This window comes from Cupressus sempervirens, chromosome 6, assembly GCF_028749045.1.
Source record: "Cupressus sempervirens isolate cs-2001-9-10 chromosome 6, ASM2874904v1, whole genome shotgun sequence".
In the NCBI taxonomy this organism is placed as follows: domain Eukaryota; kingdom Viridiplantae; phylum Streptophyta; class Pinopsida; order Cupressales; family Cupressaceae; genus Cupressus; species Cupressus sempervirens.
In genome coordinates this window covers 223,570,597-223,578,821 of record NC_143123.1, presented here as the reverse complement: position 1 = coordinate 223,578,821, position 8,225 = coordinate 223,570,597, and positions in this window count along the sequence as shown.

Here is an 8,225-nt window from a genome sequence, read left to right as displayed (position 1 = left end):
TAGGCTAAGGGGTAGAGGGATGGAGGGCTTAGATGCAAGGATGGATGAAGGCTTAAGGAGGGCTAAGATGCACTCAAATGGGAGCACATGGATTGTGCTTGTTTAGCACCAATGGGAAGGTGACACTTGTCACAAGGAGGATGAGTGTGAGAGGGTAGGGTAAAGGGTTGGTTAAAGGCATGATGAGTGGGGTTGAGTATGTAAGAGGGATGTAAGAGGAATGAGTATGGAAGAGGGAAGAGTGTGGAAGATGGGTGTAAGAGTCATGAGTGGGCTTGTAAGAGTCTTTTATGTTTTGTAAGAGCACTCATGACTTAGTGGTTGGGCTTTTTGAGGGGAGACTTTGGTTTGGATTAGGAAAGTCTTAAACTTGTTTAAGGAATGTGACAACATTAGGGGGTGGATTAGGCTTGGGTTTAGGATTAGATTAGGGATGTTAGAGATGTGCAAGTGGATAGCATTAATGAAGGTGGGTGAGTTAGTGGCTAAGCTTGGTTAGTATGGGTGGATGGGGTGGATTAGGCTAAATGGAGGTTTAGAGATAGGTTAGGGGTTTTTGAATTTGAGGATTTCATTTATCAAATAGATTTATTTAATAAATGGGGATTTTTGGAATTAGATAGAAGAATAGGATTTAATTGATAAATAATAGATTATTTGATTTATCAATTAGGACTATAGATGATTAATTAAATTAATCAACTAGGGGATGACAAAGGATTAATTAAATAGAAATTTAATTAATAATGCTTTTTTAGATAACTAAATAGGATTACTAAAATAGTGTAATCAAATTTAGGTGTCTACACATAGGCCCTATCAATCCTCCTAATTTGGTCACAAGTGGATTCTAGCTGCTACAGATTACTTCACTACATGGATAGAGGCAGTTGTATTAAAGGATGCAAGTGAATCTTCAGTTGTTGAGTTCCTTGATGGAATTTTGACCAGGTTTGGTGCCCCTTCAACCATTATTTTAGATAATGCAAAGTCTTTTGTTGGAGCTCAGATTTGTGCATGGGCAGTGGATCATAATATCTATTTGAGCACATCCTCAAATTACTATCCTCAAGGTAATGGTTTGGTTGAGTCGTCCAACAAGAACCTGATCAGGATCATGAAAAGGACAATAAAAGATAACCAGAGGTGTTGGCATAAAAAATTGAAGACTGCACTATGGGCCGACAGAATAATGCCTAAAAGATCAATAGGGAATTCACCATTTGTGTTAGTTTATGGCAGAGGAGCAAGACTTCCAATCTCATTGGAGTTTCCATCCCTAGAGCTAGCTCATTAGCTGGAGTTGATTGAAGATGATGCCATGATAGTAAGAATGGCAGAGCTGATGGAGTTGGAAGAGAAGAGAAGTAAAGCCATGCAGACCCTAGAGACAAACCAGCAGCAAGTAAAAAAGAGTTTTGACAGGAAGACTAGGGTCAGGACTTTCAGAGAAGGTGATCTAGTTTTGAAATGGGATGCAGATAGGGTGAGACCAAGAAGACACTCAAAGTTTGATGCATTATGGAGTGGTCCCTATCTGATTGTCAGTTGCAAGCAGGCCAATGCTTTCCAGTTAAGCAGGCCCAGTGGTGAAATTTTGCCCATCCCAGTCAATGGGATCTATCTCAAGCCATGCTTCTAATTAGGGTTTGAGATTCCATGTACATAGTTAGCTTAGTTTCATTCTAGTTTGTTCCTTTCTTTTCCAAGAAGTGCACAAGCACAGGATTGTCTCCATGAGATAGCAAATTTTGAAATTTTGAAGGTTGTAGAAGGAGGTTTTGGTCTCTGGTTCTAGTTGCAGAGACAGGGGCTTCAGGGTTTTCCTCTCATAGGTAGGGTTAGGGTTTCACAGTATACATAGGATCTACATATTTTGACTCTGTAGCCCAATGGATGCTTCAAGCCACTGGTCTTATGCATAGCAGGCTAGCATCCCCTATGTGTCACCAGAAATGTTACATATTGTGCCCCCCCACCAAATATTTGAATTTTAAATACTGCCTACCCAATGGTCACTTCCTTGTTTAATGTTATTTTAAAACATCCCAAGAATATCGAAAAGATTAAATGATCAAACCTTATGATTTATTTCTGCGGGCCCGCAAGTTTCTCATTGTCAGATCAAGATAGATCAACAGTTGGCACTATCTCACTATGGGAAGTTGCATGATCCTTTGTCATAGCGACATAGTGCCTTTTGGCTACGTGTTAGGTGGGTCCTCCCTTTTACCTTGTTGTTTCTTCGACGTCGGGTTTTGTTCCATCCACGGTGGGTGGTATGGTGCTATCAAAAAATCTCTATTCCTCGCCGTTAGCAACATAGCGCCTAGATGAAAAGTGTTACTGCGGTGACATCAGTTGTCAGGTGGGTCCCAAGTATGCCTCGTCAGATACTAGTGATGAATTTGGCACACGTTGGTAGTTGATCCATCTTTTCATTGGCTAATGTATGACTGTGTAGAATGTGGGTCCTGCTTCACTTGGCGGACCACAAATGAGGACTTCTCAAACAGGTTGGCATGTGGCCAGTTCTTATTGGTTGGTACACTGACAGGTTAGATCCGTCTTGCTTGTTGTTAGATCTCAGGAAATCAATAGTTGGCACTATCTCGCTATGGGAAGCTACGAGGAAATTACCCATACCTCGGTGATGCATGGAATAGATGACGTAATGGGCCCACCCTTCTCCAAAGTGATGTTATGGCTCGTCCTTGGTGGCAGCTGTCAGGTGGGTCATAGTGCGGTGGCAATATTTCACTGGTCCACTCAACCAGCTCGGTGTGCAGTCGTGCAATTTTATTGATCACCATAGATCTAAAAGAAATCGACAATAGGCGCTATCTCGCTATGGAAAGCTGTGAGGATGTTATCCATAGTGACATAGCACCATTGTGACACGTAGCAAGGTGGGGCCAGATCTCGCCAAGATGAGGATGCCAAGTTGTGCCTGGTGGTTGCCAAGTGGATTCATGGACCAGAAACTTTATGGAGGCAAGCGCAACATTAGGAGGATCTTCCACGATCGTTGATCTTGTGGAGATCAATGGTGGGCACTATCTCGCTATGGGAAGCTGTGAGGATGTTACCCATAGCGACATAGCACCTCAACAACACGTGGCATGGTGGGGCTGAGTGTTATGAAACCATAAGGATGGTACCAGTTTGGGTCAAGTTGGATGCTAGGTGTGCTGAGGTGTTTCATGGGCCTAGAGGTTTAAGGAGATAGCACAATATTATGGCAAGTCTTCACAATCGTCAGATTTGTCTGGATCTATAGTGGGCCCTATCTCGCTATGGGAAAGTGCTCAGAGGATACACATAGTGACATAGTGCCTTGATGACACATGTCCCAGTGGGTCTGGTGGAGGCAGTGATAGTTAGATGCCCTGACAGTTAATGTGACCGTCACAGTTAGAGTTTGAGAAGATGGCGTAGTTAGTAATGAAAGACATGGTCAACTTGAGGAGACTTTGCAGGGTGGTGAAAAGATAAAAGACTTTTGGTCCACGTAGCCCATTTTGGATGCAGAGTTTAGTTAACTTGCTGACCCTACTATTTCAGGTGCTTAGGAATGAAGAGGGTCAGGAATTTTTATGCGATTTGATCTTCGTGATCAATGCCACCCACCCCAAAATGAATGCAAGACAAGGAAGAGCACTCCACCACCCCTAGTTGATCCATCTACCTGATCAAGACAATCAATGGTGCCACCTCTGTCTTCTCAGGGCCCTGCTTTAGTTAACAATCAGATTTCATGGTACCAAAAAGCTATATTCAGATCAAATTTTCTTTGGATCCCCATGATTGTTCTCTGTAGGACTTAATGGTAGGTTTTTGCAAAGTAATTACAGTTGGAGGACATCCCAGTTATGCTTGAGCTATAAAGGCAAAATTTTGTGAATTCTGTAAGGGTTGTCGACCTTTCTTTATTTCCTCTATTATTGTTCTGCAGATTCTCAGTTTAAATTCCCCTGTGCGTCTGAACTACAAGATTTTTTGTCTTATCTCCTTCAGCCATTGGTATGAAAGTGCAAGAACTCTTTGCCTCTTACTGGTGTTTTGTAGAGGTTTATGATCTGCATGACTGTATCTCCTTGGCCTATGAATGATAATATAAGTGAATCTCTCTTTCCTTGTGTCATTCATCTAGTTCTTCTGATCTACATGTGATTATTAGATTAAAGCAAGTCTGAATGTGTATATCCTCAGTTTCATTCTGGTTCAATAGTGCATATATGGGCAAAGATTGGTTTGAACACTCTATTTTGGTGCATCACCTCTTTAGATTAGATTAGGTAGATTTTCTTTCATGCTCTCCTTCTCCCTTTTCCTCTCCAAGAGTAGTTAGGTGCATCCTGATAGTAAGAGGAAGCCGGCCTTCTCCGGATACTCAACCTCACAGTTCAAGTCCCACAGCTTGGAGGTTGTTTCCATGTTTCACTAGGTTGTTCTCATGCATAGGCTTTGGACAAGGGTGCAAACCTAAGTGACAACAGTTCAAAATGGGACATAAGTTCTCATTGGGAAAGATAATCACACTCTTTCTCTTTTTGTATAGATGTCTCCCTTATTGTGATCTTGGAGTTGACGAAGACTTGAGTCTCTAGGGGCTTGAGGATCTCTTTGTCCCTTTGATTTTAATAAGATTATCTTTTCATTACGATCTCCTTTACCAAGAGTTTGCATCAAGTCCATACTCTTGCTAAAGTGGGGACTTAATGTATCATCTTAAAATGGAAGCACTTCCATGATAAGAGTGCTTAGCCCTCTAAGTAAGTGGTCTAGGGTCATTTCAAGCACCTTGAATAGGTATCTGCATGGATCTGGATATTTCCCCCTTGTTATGCTTCTCTCCCCCTATTTCCAATCTTTTTCTAACAACTTTCTTTGAGAAACTAAAGACTTTGACTTTTTGGGTCAATGATGACCTGAAGGGTCATGGTTGACCTCAACCTTAACCTAGGTCAAGGATGCCTCGACCCTGACCTAGGGCAGAGTTGACCTGGACCCTAACCCTAGGTTCAAGTTTCAAGTTTCAGAGCATTCAAGATCCTAGGTCAACTGTTTCGGGTTTTGAAGTGGTAAACTCTTAAATTGCATTTAATTTAGGTCCATTTCTTGGGGTTAAAATTTAATTGGGATTTAATTCTCCAATATCAACTGCTCTAGAAGTTTGTGCCCTAGATCACTATGTAAGGAAGTCTTCTTCTCTCATTTTGACATCCACTTAGTCTGAAGTTTTGACATCTATCTATCTACTTTTTAAAAGGTTACATTATATTGGACAATCCTTTATCAAGAATTAAGCATTCAAGCATCCAATTCATCAAGGAGATCCATTTTTAGCCAGTGAAGGATTCAATCTCTATGAAGCCCTCTTGTCGAGGATTTCTCCATTCAAAGTCATTTAAGCCTCTTCTTATGTTAAGATCCATTCAAGATTGGTGTTGAATATCTAATACCATTGATTTGAGACATCCTACACACAATTCTACATTCATTTGGAGCATCCATACTTGTGGATTCAAGGATTCAAATCCTCCACAAGGATTTCAATATAAGCAAGGTGAATAGTTCCATTTACTTTGTTTATACATATTACAATTTCAATTATATTTCAACATTGATTTCAAACTGGGGTTTGACCAAGGAAAATCCCCCATCCAAATTAAAAAACCATTCTTCTTGTAGGTACAAGATAGTGAATTGAAGTTCAGATTTGGATATCCTTTTTGATGAACTTTCGAGATCCGTGAACAGAATTTTTGGCCAAGCAATGTAGGTCAAGGTTGACTTTTTGGGGCAAGATTGTGCCCCACTATCTGGGTCAAGGTCGACCTACCCTTGAAAAAAAAAAGTTTTATGGGTTTTCTCTGTCTCAACATTTCTAGTTCGAGACAGGTTGCAAAATTTCCCAAAACTATACGTAGACATCAGAAACCAACATTTTCCAAATTTTCCCTACTTTGAGGTTAGTATTTGTCTTTTATTCATTTGAGATTTCAAGTACATACTTTCTATAGTAGAGTATAGGACTTCCTCCTTTCTTCATATTCTCCATCATTTGATTCATTTGTGCATTGATCACTTCTTTGTGATTCATCAATTTGGATCATTTCTTTTGGGCATTTGGGTTAAGGATAGATACTATATTCCCTCCTCTTATATCATACTCACATATCTCATTCTATTCACACACATCATTTTTATCTCTATTTAGAAATATCGTTCTCTTCTCTCACAATATATAAATGTTGTTCTCTTTTCTCACAACTCTATTAATATTCATGTATTGCTTTTGCTAAAGCCTTTACTTGTAGTAATGTGATTCTTTAGATTCAAGTGCTAGCAAACAAGGTTGCACTTCAAGTGACCAAATTACATAATCTTTTGCATCATTGGGGAAATGTCCCTTACAGTTTCTAACTTACCTCCATGATCTTCTACTTTCCATGACCATTCTCGACCTTGTGGTTGGAAATATGATCATAGTTCCCTTGCTTACCACTCATAGACCCTGAAGTCCTAGGCTCCTTGTTGTCAATTAGTAGTGGTAGGGATTTTCTAAGGTGATGCTTCACCTCTCTACCACGTGGAGGCTCAAATTTTGAGTAGAGCATGGGGATGTGAGCCCTTCTATAGGTGGTAAGTTTGGTTGGTCAAACACCAATAGTGACAACAACTGATTGAGCTCTTCCAAATGGCTCTCGCAATTGAACTTAGCTACTTCTCATCTCATGAAGGAGAAAGAAAAAGAAGTCAATACATAAAAAGAGTGATCCCTATTGAATGACATCTACAGCCTCGTTGATATAGAGGGTCTCAAGAATGATAGAGATCCTCCTCTGCCACCCACAACTATTGTTTTAGCCACTTATCAAACTTAACATGATGTTTCTACAATTGGACATTACTTGTATTTTTGTATGCTTTTTTTTTTAGGCACTACCTATTTGACTCTCAAAAAGTGATCCTGTATCTTTTTATCTTTTTTTAATAAATAATATAATATCATTTTATACCTATATTTAACAATTGAAGTGTCTAACTTTACACATGTAAGTTGTGTAACATACCATTTCTCATATGCTAGAAAAATAAAGCCTATTTCTAGAGATAAATCTATCCTTCATAACATAATGACATAGAGAAGACTCATTTGTTACATCATTTAGAAATAAAAACTAACAAATGAGTTCAATGTACAAGAAATGTAAACAAAAGTTAAGAAACAATCATTTTCCTAGTTACATGGAAAGAAACTAATATAACTTCCATAATTACTTCTACAATAATCATTTGATACTATGATGAGCATAACTAAATAAATATACACTTTAAGGGGTAATGTAATGTCCCCACTATTAGGGTTAGTTTGGGACAAGTAATACCTGCAAAGTAATGGTTAGAATCATAACAATAATAAAACTAACTATATCATTCTACCCTCTAATTTAACTCCAATATTAATAGCCACATCCTTTATCCAAGGCCAATCACATATGCATATGTTGACATCATCAGAATATTCTGGCACATGGAGATTATCCATTGATTCTCATCCATGGTGGTCAGATGGAGATCTTAACATCTCGCATACCCTGTGCTTCGAGTCTCATCAATCTCCATGGTGTTAACCATATGAGCTAACACAATATTATCCACAAGTATGATTCATTAATATGAATAAATTCATAATTAAACAAATAAAATTCATAAACATACCTTTCTTACCTTCTTCTTTTCTTAGTCCATGTGGTTCTATCCTTAATCGACCCTTTAATGAATTATTCCTTCTAGATTATCTCAACTTTATATTTACTTTCTAAAATTCTTCCTTTTCTAATTATAAGGAAAGGATAAAATATACTATTTTGTTTCATCTTTTCCAAGAATCACAACCTTTCATAATACAAATCCTTTGAAAAATCACAACACTTCATAGTTATAATCCTTTCAAAAACTCACAACACTTCATAACTAAAATCCTTTGGAAATTTTTGAATACTTTATAATCACAAATTTTTTAAAGAGTTGCAACTATTCATAATTATGACCCTTTTGAAGGTTCACATACTTTCAATATCATTGATACCTTTTTAGAAAGTCACTTCCTTATTTTTTTCATATTACTTTCCTCTTTTTTGGACTACTTCTCGCATGTGAGAAGTTCTTAGTTGTTATTATTTCTTTTTTCTTAGTTCTTTTCTTTTTTTGCTTTC